Here is a 12,226-nt window from a genome sequence, read left to right on the forward strand (position 1 = left end):
GGGGGCTCAGGACCTCACGGCTCTGCTTGTTCACCTGGGGGTACGAGGGGGAAGGACGGAGTCGTCCCCGGCAAGGCTGTCTGGCGGCCAGCATGGAAAGCAAGCAGGGACAAGCATGACTGCTCAGAGAAGCCCTTCATTTCTGCTATTTTCTAAAGGCCTGAGCGCCTGGAACGGAATTTGCAAAAACCCTGTGTGACCCATTAGGCAGATGAGGGCTCGCTGCAGCCGCGGCCCCCCTCCCCCCCAGCCCGTCTGGCTCACGCCACCAGGCCAAGAGCAACATCCCCAACCACAGATGACACATAATAAATAGCAGAATTTGGGGCCGGAAGTCACCGTGGAAACAGAGGGGAGAGAGTCACTCACCCTTCCTCTGCCCCAACCTGCTCTGAGTCACAGACCACCNATTTACATCGTATGTATTAGGAGTACAGCACTTCCAGAAACAAAAAGACCCGTGTGACCCTTCGCTCCTGGGGGACTTAAATGTTCGTCTAGAAAAATCTTTATCACAGAGTCACTAAATAAATACAGAGTCTGGCTCTTCAATTAAGCAGCTTTGTTTACTGGCAAGCGAACCAAAGCCTCGGACTCCTGTTAGCCGAGCTGTGTCTCCATGTGCACTCGCCGTGGGGCTGCCTAGGGCACTGGAGGGAGTCTGGCCCATGGGGACCAGGGTATTTAAAGACTTGCCACCAAATACCACGAAGCTATCATACAGAACCTTGAAGTGAGCACGAGCACCCGACATCATGTAGTCTCTATTTTCCTCTTAGAATTCCGCGTGCACGACGTGGGGCCTTGGCCAGAAACTATGGAGGCAAAAGAAAGTGACAAAAATAGCTCAAGGCCACCCAGCCCTTCTGAGCCACAACGTGGGCCAAGCCGACCCAGGCGTCAGCCCCCTCAGGCTTCTGGACAGCTCCTGAGAGGCAACAGGAGCTCAGGCCGAGGGTCCCGGCCAGGCGGTGGCCGAGCAGGGCCGCGCCACCACCCTCGGGGCCGGGGGTCTCCCGCACAGCCTGCTTTCACCGCAGGCTAGAAAAGGACGGGCTCTGACAGTCGCTGGGCACAGCCCGGAACGCAGATGCCGTGGGACCAGCCCTTCCTGCCGCCCCCAGGGCAGAGGGCAGCGGATCCACCTGCTGTCCACACGGCGGGTCCCGCGTAGGGCCGCCCCGGCCAACTGAGCTACGTTCCACACAGTCACGGCAGCCTTCCTGGTGAAATGAATGGAGGCATTCTCAGAATGAAGCGCTGAGAATGCAGACAGGAACATCTGCTGCTGTCAGCTGGGGGTAAAATAAAATGACACACTCTCTGCAGAACTGCAGTGTTAGACCCGGGCGACCTACTAGCCAGCTGTGAGCAAAAACAAAAACAAAACCGGGCCCCGGCCAAGCTCCGGGGGAGATGCGTTTTCCTCTGGCCCAACGCCAAGACGAGGTACTTGTGTGCGGACAGCCCGGTGGGGCACCACGGCCGAGAAGAGCCCGGCTGGGACGCGGTCCGGGTTGCGTGCACACCTTGTCAGTGCCCTGGTGCCAGCCCCCCTCCCCCCGACCTGCGCGGGTGGGGGCGTCCCTGAGGTGGGCGGAGGCTGGCAGGGGTGCGGGGTCACTGCCTAGGCCGCCGGAACCAGGTGTCTGTGCCCAGGACTCCGCTGGCCCCGCTAGGTGGACAGCCCAGAGGGCAGTGGGCTCAGGACACCCCAAGGTCGATGCAGACCCTGACAGGGGGTCCCCCGGGAAGTGACCCCTTCCCTTCCTCCAGCAGGAAGATGTGTCCACACCCTAGGGAGGCACTCGCTTCTGCTCCCGTCCCTCGGGCACGTGTGCCCACCGCCTCCCCCCGAGTGAGGATGAGGAGGGCAAGGACCCAGCCGAAAACCTGGGCAGCTCGCAGACAAGGTGGCGGAGGAATGGCCCTGCAAGGAAGGCAGCCAACCAAAGAGTCACAGAGCTTCTCTAGAAATGTGCCACCTTCAGGGCACCTGGTGGCTCCGTCGTTAAGCGTCCGACTTCGGCTCAGGTCATGATCTCACGTTAGGGGGTTCGAGCCCCGCGTCAGGCCCTGTGCTGCCAGCTCGGAGCCCGGAGCCTGTTCCGGATTCTGTGTCTCCCTCTCTCTCTGACCCTCCCCTACTCACGCTCTCTCTCAGACATAAATAAAACATTTAAAAAAATTCAAAAAGAAATGTGTCACCTTCACATGGGCTACAGTCCCTGTAAGTCTTCATTTCTTCCTCTCAGTAAAAACCCTCTGGGAAATTCCAATCTGTCACAGGCCGGATCTTGGCAATACCCAAGGAAATGGCCCTGAGAGGCAACCCCAGGTGGGGGTGGGGGGTCGCTTTGGGGGCGAGGGCACACGGCGCTGGGCAAGGCAGGTGCTCCCGGGTGACCGTGTGGCCCTGGCCGGTGCCCAGGGCCGGGGGAGGGGAGNGAGTCGGCAGGAGGATTGCCACGAAAATGCCTCGCTCGGCTTCTGTGGTTGAACGGGTAACAGTCTAAAAATATTTTAACCTCGTTTTAGTGAGCAACACGGCGTGCACAGAATGCGTGACACATACGTACACTTGAGGATTAAGTACAAAACACACATGCAACTACCCTCACGCCAGTGACTAACAAGATGATTCTTTATTTTCACTGCAAACTCCAAGAACCTCACCCACAAAAGATTTTTTTAAATAGACTTCTGTGAAACTCCAACCATCAGTTAAAGGACTGTTTCTCTGAGAAATGGTCCCCGAGCCACCCCTGTGATCCGTAAAAAGAAAATTTTCCTGTAAAAATTGTTTTAATAAACGCTGCCCACACATCAGAGATGTCCCCTCTGCCCCGCCGTCTGTCTTTGGCCAACGACACTACAGATGCCGTGTCATAAATACAAGCAGGAGTGGAGGAAACACTTGTGAGACGTGAATCACCCCAGTGCCCACTGCCATCCTGCTCCGTGGACACGTGGTTCTTCCAAGAGCTTGTCAGGACATTTGGCCACGCGACCTGAGCACTTTACAAAAGCCCTGAGAGGGGCGCCTGGGGGGCTCAGTCGGTTAAGCCTCCGGCTTCGGCTCAGGTCATGGTCTTATGGTTCAGGAGTTCGAGCCCCGCGTCGGGCTCCATGCTGACAGCTCGGAGCCTGGAGCTGCTTCCGATTCGGTCTCCCTCTCTCTCTGTGCCCCTCCCCCACTCACACTCTGCCTCTCTCTCAAAAATAAACATTCATTTAAAAAAATTAAAACACCATCAAACCCTGAGAACACATGAAAACTGCCCCGTGTGTGTGTGTCTCCTCACCAGCTGTGACTCTACTTATTCTGTGATGCTCTGACCAGTCACTGCCTCTCCCGCCAGCTCGTGCACATCACCGGGCAGGGCTTGTGTCTGCTGCTGGCCAAGCGTGGAAGGAACGAATCAACAGGTGAATTAAACAACGGCTCGGTGTCCACACTCACTCTCGGTAGAAACACCTCCACTGATCTGTAACTCGACGCCAAGTGCCTTACGGGAAAAACACGAAGCATCCACGTGAGGACTGTCACTCCATCTTCTACAAGCCGTCTCCACCGTCTCAGCTAAAGACGCTGTGTTGATCAAGCATCTACTCCGCTCTGGACGCCACTCCAGGCACCTCATCTGTCCACACATCCACCGTCTCGGACACGAGCTGTCCTCACTTCACGGACAGGAAGCAGGGCGCCCTGGAGGGTGACCCGGCGCCAGGCCAGCGAACCGCGGGGCAAAGACTGTGTCCAGCTGAGCCCTCTGCCGACGTGGTCACCCCTAGGGGAGTGTTCACACGGCAGCTCTCATACTTTGGGAACATCCTGTTCTCCCAAGAACCTAAATCCTTCTATCACCCCAAACATACGAGAGTCCAACCTACCCTCTGCCTGTTCCCATCCCTCCTAAGCAGAAAGATCGGAGCTGTGTGCTCTTTGACCACCATGAATCCATCCCGGTTACCAAGGCCAGGTCTCAGCACCAACAGAAGACCCGTAACTACCCCTCCTACTGTGCCTATGAGTTTAAGCTCTCCCCCAACACCGTGGGAAGGACCACGTGCCCCCGGTTTACTGCTGGGACACTGGGAAGGTAAGGGACAGACCAAGCGGACTCGGCACGGGTCCGGCTATCAGCACATGGGCTCTGCCACCAGGCCGAGCGGCCTCAAGTCCTTCTGAGAAAGTGGACAGTGGGTATGTTTAAGCCAAACACATGTTTCAAAAGAAAGAAGTGAGCTGACAGTGCATGGTAAGGCGGGCCTCCAAGTTCGTTCTGTTAGCACAGGAGAGCACAGGGACAGCTGCCACCAAACAGGTCTGACTGTGTGCCCAGCCGCAGGCCACGCGCCTCATATACACCAGCCCTGTCCGATTCCGCCCGTGCAGTGCTCCCTGAGCACCTACTGTGTCCCTGTCCCCAGGGAGCTCACTTCAGAAGTAGGCAGGAGGAAAACCATGTCAGGAGCGGCCATGAGGACAATTCAGGGTGGGCTAAGGTGACATTTCAGTCGTGGGACAGGAGAGAAGGGAATGAAGGGAAAGTTAAGATGAGCTCCCTTGCATCTTATTACCAAATAAATTCCAAACAGATACAAACTGTAAATAGGTAACATTTCTAAATGAAACAAAGACATCCAAAGAAATACTTTAAAATCGAACAATCTTTTATAATTCCGGAGCGGGAATGTTCTCTTTCTTGGAGCCAAAATGCAGAGGTCACAGGAAACGAGTCTGACTACATGGGATTTTTAAAGCTTCTCTGATCTGCCCAAGAAATTCAGAAAATGTTGTGACATAATAAACCTGAGAACATAAGCCTGGCGAGACGGTTTATATAGATTCGTTACGATTTTAAACTCCGACGGGAGAACACGGAAAGCACGTGTGTACAGCAAACACGAGCCGCCAAACAGAAAGCATATTCAGCCCTCGTTCAAAAAAATGCAAATTGAAATCCTAAGTAATTTTTTTGCCTACCTGGCATTTATAAGAGCTGGGGAAAATGATCACTCTTATTATATCAGCTAGCTGGTCTTGAAGGTGTATTTTAGAATCTGGTTAAAATCACATGCCCTTTGATGAAGTAACTCAAGACGCAGGCTTTTACCCTAAAACACGCAGACACATGCGCACAAGTCCTACGTCCTTACTCCAGAACTTGTCACGCTCACCTAACAAACGACAGACGACAATGTCATCAGCAGGAAGTCTGTTAAATACACCAGTGCAATTATGTACTGACACTGCACACGTGCAACTATTACGAGGAAGGAGATCCACGCTCTGTGAAGTGGGAGAAAGTTCCAAAATGATGTGTGATGCAATCCCATCTGCCCCATCTTACACACGCGCGTGCACACATGTGGTGTAGGGACGGGACACTTGTGGAAGGCTCATAAAACAGAAGGTCAACAGTGAGGATTTCTGAGTGGCCACATGACAAGTGATCTTTCTGCTCTTTATGCCTCAATTCTCTTAAGTAGACATATTATATTTCTTATTAGAAAAACAATAATAGGGGCATCTGGGTGGCTCAGTTGGTTGATTGTCTGACTTCCACCTAGATCATGAACTCACAAGTTTGTGGGTTCAAGCCCTGCATCAGGCTCTGTGCTGACAGCTCAGAGCCCTGGAGCCTGTTTCAGATTCTGTGTCTCCCTCTCTCTCTGTCTCTCCCCCACCTGTGTGTGTGTGTTCTCTCTCTCTCTCTCTCAAAAATAAACATTAAACTTAAAAAAAAAGGAAAACAATAATAAAGCAATTTTTTAAAAACCTACAAAGGCAATTTTGAACAAATTTTGGAAGGAGGTTAAATGGGTGTTTACTCTTCTATTTTTCTCTGGTTGACATTTTCCAAGTTCAACAAGAACTCAGAAGGGATAAGCATAGTCAGTACCCCGCCTAACAGACAATCAGAGAGACTGAAAAAGTTGCCCAATTCGAGATGTGAGGTGGGTGTGTGCAGATTCCCACGTATATTTGAAGCCCCTCGTCCACGGCCACACAGATGCAAACAGGCGGGGCCCATCTTGGAGGAGACGGCTCCGGCGTCTAGAAGATGCGCGGCCACCAGGCCACTGGCCAGGGCCGGCAAGTGTGGCGCTGACCACGCTGGTGGCCACGAGGAGCCCCGTGGTGCCCGCCAGGGCCTGGGACCTGCGCAGGGACGTGAGCCCTCACGTCGTGGCCCAGAGCCCCCCGTTCTCTTCTGCATGACGGCAAGTAAGCGTATTATTTTCAAATTCAAGATTAAAGCCACGATTTGGGTTTTATATCCTAGATAAAGGGAACTCTTGCTGAAAGTACACTTAAAAAAAAAAATCTAGGAGACCAATTTCCGCTCGTTTATGACCGTGCCCCGTGCTCCACCTCCTCCTTCCCCCCTTCAGGCTACAGGGCTGAGCCTGTTTTGAGGTGGCACGAACCCACCTCACTACGCGCTCCTTCCAGCAGGCACAGCGGGGGTCCCGAGGCCACGCGCACGCTGCCCCTCCCGATGCCGCGGCATCTACGCTGCTGCCGCACAGACAGCCCCACGATCCAGCTAGAGCCGTGACCGCCAAACACAGGGAGCCACCAACATTTTATTCATTTTGTAACAGAAAGCATAACGTTGAGAGCGCATCTCACCGCAGGGCAAGCACCTTCTGTACACGTGCGCCCGTGCACCGGGCATGACCTGGGTGTGCTGGGAGCTGCGGGTGGTGGGTGTGGCTGTCCCCCCCCGCCCCCCGTCGCTATTCTAGAAGGAAGGCTTGGCCACAGGACGGCTGTGTGAGCCAAGGCACTTTCCAGGGGAGCTCACCCCTGCCTTCGAGCCCTAACTTGGGTCACAGACTAAGAACAACCAGCAGGCGGGTTATGTCGAATCCACGGAAACCTGACCCGTCAGTATCGGTGTGTGAGGACGGATGAAATTTAAGAGACAAGGAATTAGGAAGAGAAAAATGATTTCAAAAATGAAAAAAACACATTCTAGTTCTGTCCCACAGGGCTGCCGAGTGAAGGCTTCGCTTCTTGCCTGTCGTGAAAAGAATAAATGTCTATTTTTACCAGCGAGGCAGTGAAACCCACGTCTCCCTCGTCGGCTAACACAACCCGTGTCACTCAGAACCAAGGCTCTGCGTCACGGGCCCGACGGGGGTCTGCCAGGTGAGCAGGTGCCCAGGCTGCACACTGCACGAGTTATTCTACGGGGTCCAACGCGGAAGGCAAGGGCCGGGAGGACCGACGGCCCCACAGAGCAGCTCAGTCGCTCACAGCGGCAGCGCGGGCGCGAAGGGGACACAAACAACAGCCCCCAAGCCTTTGCGGAGGACAAAGTCAGGGCTTTGTCAGACATTTTGAAGCCATCACACCCCAAAGAAGTATGTTACACGGGGGCCCCGGTGGCTCAGTCGGCTGAGCGTCCGCCTCTTGATTTTGGCTCAGGTGGTGATTTCAAGGTTCCCGTGTTCAAGCTCTGTGTTGGGCTCTATCTTAACAGCAAGGCGTCTATTTGAGGCTCTCCTTCTCCTTCTGCCCCTTTCCTACTTGCGTGCTCTCTTTCTCTCTCAAAATAAACATTAGAAGGAGGAGGAAGAGGAAGAGGAGGTCGTCTTAACAAGGGCAGCAGGACTCAGTGGAATCTGCTGGTTTAGGGTCAGTCACCAAGAAGGGGCTCCTTCTAAACCACTGCCAACCTAGGAGAAGGACCACGGCTTCAATCCTGACGACCGGGCGTGACCTTACACTTCCTTCTGTTGGACCCAATCGCTTTGCTAGAATTCCCTCCAGGACAATCCCCGGTCCTTCCCCGTTCCCGGCCAGGCCTGAGCGCCGTCCCAGGAGAGCACGGCCATCTCCCCGTTCGAGTGAGACGCTGTGCCCTCCGCACACGGGCCACACCGCGAGCCGCAGCGCGCCCCCGACGTGGCTTCCCCACGCCCGCTCCCTCCCCAGCCTGTCCGTCGTCTGTCCTGGAAACGCTGCAGTGCCCACAGCCATCTGGAGCCCCTGCCATCTGACGGGACGATCTTTCAGACGTGGCGGGCACACAAGACCCACCCGACCGCGCTATTTCTCCGGCGTCTCTGCTCCTGTGTCCAACCAGAGCAACAGGGCGACGCGCCACATTCTCCAACTTACGTCCTGCCTGGGGACGCCTCTATCACGTGTGCACACCGCCAACGCCAGCGGCCCATCCGCCTTGGATTTCAGAGGTTTGGGGCCAAGCTGCAGGCCCTCCCACACACCCCCAGGCTCACTCAAGTTGCCCGCCCCCCACCCGCCCGGGANCCACACTCACAGGGATCTAAATTCACACTATGTATGCAGTCCCGGCGGCCGTCTGGCCAAGATATTTAACTCACACCTTGGAGTGGCCCGAGCATCTAAAACCTGTTTTGAAACTACTGAAGTTATATGGCGTGCACACAGACGTCCCTTATGTTGTGTGAAGATCAAGACCCTCTTGTGACCCACAAAGCAAAAGTAAACAGACAAAAGCCCGTGGCTACCTAGAAGGGACTTCTCGGCCCTAATAAAAGTTACCCAATAAAAATCTCCTGAAAACATCACTCTCACCAAAGAGGTACTAGAAGGATTCCTTCTGAGGTCAGAACCCAACAGTGAGGCTTGAAATCACCACCTCAACCACTTTTCAGCACCAAGTGCAGTAACAAAAGGAGAAGAAACAAACACCAGGCCCGGAAACACCGCGAAGCTGCTGCGTGGAGACACGGGCGCCTACGTGAAGCTACGCGGACCCACAGGCAACGGCTAGAGCTGAAGGAAGGCAGCGAGCTCGCTGAAAACGAGTCTAAAAGTCCACTGCATCCCCCCACCCGAGCAGCTCCTGGTTAGGAGCTACTTTTACAAAGATGCTGCTTAGAAACAACAGAACCTGCAGGTACAGAGGAGGGACGGGGCTAGAATCCATTCCAAAGATATTTCAATTAATTAGCCTTGCGCTCGGCGGTAGGCTCCGCCATCTGGCATCGTGTTAATGCGTGTTCTCTCTTCAGACCCCTGCAGCACGCTGATTCGTCAGCCTCACAGGGGCTTAAAGACCCAAGAAATGTAGACTTGTTCACAGAGAAAGGAAACCAGGTTCTGGGTGGCTACTGCCTGCTAGAATTCTGTGAGAAGGTGCGGCGTGTGACTCTTACTAATGATATCGCCATTCCCCAGCAACACCTTCCGATTACTAATAATCCAAGTGCCAGGTGCCCAGACAAACGGCACCTCGCCTTTCCTGTAAGGTTCACAACACGCCCGGTAAGGCACGGAGTACCACCATCTTGCAGAAGAGACAGAGATGGACACGGGTGAAGTGACTTGGCCAAGGTCGCACAGTCGCAGAGCCGGGACCCGGACTCCGGCGTCTGTTTCCCAAGTCTGAACTCTTCCCAGGAAGCAAGCCACAGGCCTCCTGTGGCTCCCTGGCTGGCACAGGATGGTTGGGAAGGCTCTGGAAGGGTAAGGAGCTCCCAGCTGCTACAACGTGTGACGGCAGACAGCTGACCGCACACACACGAGGGGACTGTCATGAAGGACAACCCAGTGCCTGACGGCCATCCTGAGCCACACCGCCCATTATGAGACTCTGCCTCTCAACCTGAAGCAGGTCCTAACTGCTTTCGAAGGACAGCCCAGCGGCGGTTTTAAAGCAACCCAGTTCCTTCCACCTTGAGAGCTGGGGTCCACGTCCCCTCCCCTGGAGCCTGGGCACGCTTGGTACAGCTTCGACCAGCAGAGCAGGGGAGAAATGGAAACGATGCCGGGGATTCGTGAGGCGGGGTCAGGAGAGGCCGCACAGCTCCCATCCGGCTCCCTGGGAATGTCCGCTTTCCAGATACTTCCTCCTGACACGCCTCCTCGAAGAGCTCAGCCCAAGCCACACAGAGAGGCCGCGCGGGCGCCCTGGCCAGCGGGCTCTGCTGAAGCGGCTTTGGGGTCAACCCAGCCCGGCTGTCAGACGTGCGAGTGGAGAGGGCTGAGGGCTCCAGATGCTCCCAGCCCAGAGCCACTCGCTCCCTCCCGGGAGAGGGGGAAGGAGCAGAGAGCACACCCCCGCCCGAATTCCTGACGCAGAGAACCCTGAGCACAGCAGCGGAGGCTTCACCGCTCGGCCTGCAGGGCTTGTCCCACGGCTGCAGGTAACCGCACAAACACAGTTTTTACAGCGCCCACCGACCTGGCCTGGTCACAGTGCTGTCCCCCCAATTCAGTGGACTGCTCAGATGTCCAGCTGCCGGTCAGTCCCGTCGCGACAAACAAGGCCACACGATGGGGGCCTGGGCGGCTAGGTTGGATGAGCCTCCGACTTCGGCTCCGGTCATGACCTCATGGCTTGTTTCGAACCCCGCACCAGGCTTCCTCTGCATGTCCCTGCCCTTCCCCTGCTTGCTCTCTCTCTCATTCCCACTCTCTCAAAAATAAACACACCATTAAAAAAAAAATAAAAAATAAGATAAAGAAAGAAGTTCCCATGAGGACCTCTTAAATATGCATGTTGCTGAGGAAGGCTCAACGGGGAGCCCTCTGTCCATCGTGTCCCCACTCAAGGACGTGGAGGAAACTAGCAGACAGCCCAGCGCACGGAGGGGCATCTTACTGCAAAGCCCCCAGAATAAATGGGCTTTCTGATGCCCTGCGGGGCTCACGGGCAGGGAACACCTCTGAGGTCAGAAAGAAATCAAAAGGAGGAGTTGATCACTGAGCACAAGTGGGTTCCCCTGTGATCCAGGGCTGATGCAGTGCTGGTCTGAACACGGGCCCTGCGCACGATGAATACCCTGTGCTGCTGAGGGGTCCCACGCGACCTTAGACACAGCCGGCCTCCGTGGCCCTCCGTGCACTCTGGCAGCCTGCAGGGCCCCGGGGCCAAGCATCCGGCACCCCTCCCGCCCCCTCCGCCAGCCTCCAACTCACTGGCTCGGGTAACAGCCGTCGGAAGAGAGCTCCCGGGCCGTCTGGGGGGACTCCATAGGTTGGGCGCCCGACCCCCGATTTCAGCTCAGGTCATGATCTTGCTGTTCATGGGATCAGCCCCACGTCAGGCTCTGTGCTGACAGTGCAGAGCCTGCTTGGAACTCTCTCTCCCTCTCTATGCCCTTCCCTGTGCATGCGCTCTCTCAATAAATGGAAGGGAGGGAGGGAGGGAGGGAGGAAGGAAGGAAGGAAGGAAGGAAAGAAGAAAGAAAGAAAACAAGCAGAGAGAGAGCTGCCCCAGGCCCGCACCTCCGTGAGCATCTGTCGTTGGGGAGAAGTATGGTGTCCTTGCCGGGCCCAGCCCTCCACCTGCAGACCAGGCCCAAATCAGGGACGAGGCTCCAGCCCCGTGACCCTCCCCTCTCAACCAGGCTGTTCCCAACAGCCCCCAGACTCGCTGCACTTACTCCCACCTTCAACCAAATGAGACAGAGACAGAGATCCTGGAGAGGAAAACATACATCGGCTAGAAAGCAGCTCCGATTAGACAGAAGCGGACTTGGACCGCGAGGCACCCCCGAGAGAGGAACAGCATCGCGGAGGCACTGAAACAAAACAACCCCCAACTTACAAGTGTGCGCAGGGAGAAACCCTGGAGAACAGACACGAAGATGTTCACGGGTAAAAAGTGAGCCCCGACCGACCCCGGGGACAAAGCAGTCTTTGGATCCCGCTCTCCCCCAACCACCGATCCACTGGGGTGTTCACTCCTAACCGTCCCCCAGCTCTGCAGCTGGGCCGGGGTCCCCACCACACGCATGGAGCTGCTGCCCCCAGGTCGTCGCATCCCTGGGTCAGACCTCGGCCCCCTGAGCCCACCTGACAGCGGGCGGGCCGGCTCCCCCTGCCTCCCTGCCTCTTGGCCCTGGACCTGCTCCCCAGCTCTGCCCCTTCCACCCACCTACCCAACCACCCGCAGCGCGCGCTTGGTGAGCTCCCCCGGCCACCTGGCTTCCGGCACTCTCTACACCCCGACCCCTGCCGGATGCCTCTCCTGTCCACGCGCCCCAGGAACCCCTCAGCACCTCCAGCTGGACGTCCAGCACGCAGCGCAGACTCGATTGTGTCCCACATCGACTCCTGCCCTCCCTCAGGCTTGCTCATCCCTGCCCCCCGGCCCGCCCTCTCCCCCTGCGCCTGAGTCGGCCACACTGGGTGCAACTATCCTCCCATCATTGCTGCTACTCACTCCCCAAATCAGGCGGATCCCCCCTCCTCCAAACCCACCTGACAGAGTAA

General features: G+C 56.1%; 1 protein-coding gene and 1 long non-coding RNA gene across 3 annotated transcripts in view; both read right to left on the bottom strand.

The window, feature by feature from the left end:
* The window catches only part of AGO2 (argonaute RISC catalytic component 2), a 99,034-nt gene that overhangs the window by 58,672 nt on the left and 28,136 nt on the right, over positions 1 to 12,226 (bottom strand). The gene's annotated exons all lie outside the window — the stretch shown is intronic.
* Positions 548 to 1,218, bottom strand: LOC144219866 (uncharacterized). The gene is made up of 2 exons (XR_013331524.1): positions 1,146 to 1,218; positions 548 to 815 (listed from the first exon to the last, which is right to left on the bottom strand). It is a non-coding gene; the product is annotated as an uncharacterized LOC144219866 (long non-coding RNA).

Source organism: Crocuta crocuta, unplaced genomic scaffold (assembly GCF_008692635.1).
Source record: "Crocuta crocuta isolate KB4526 unplaced genomic scaffold, BGI_CrCroc_1.0 scaffold119, whole genome shotgun sequence".
Taxonomy (NCBI): domain Eukaryota; kingdom Metazoa; phylum Chordata; class Mammalia; order Carnivora; family Hyaenidae; genus Crocuta; species Crocuta crocuta.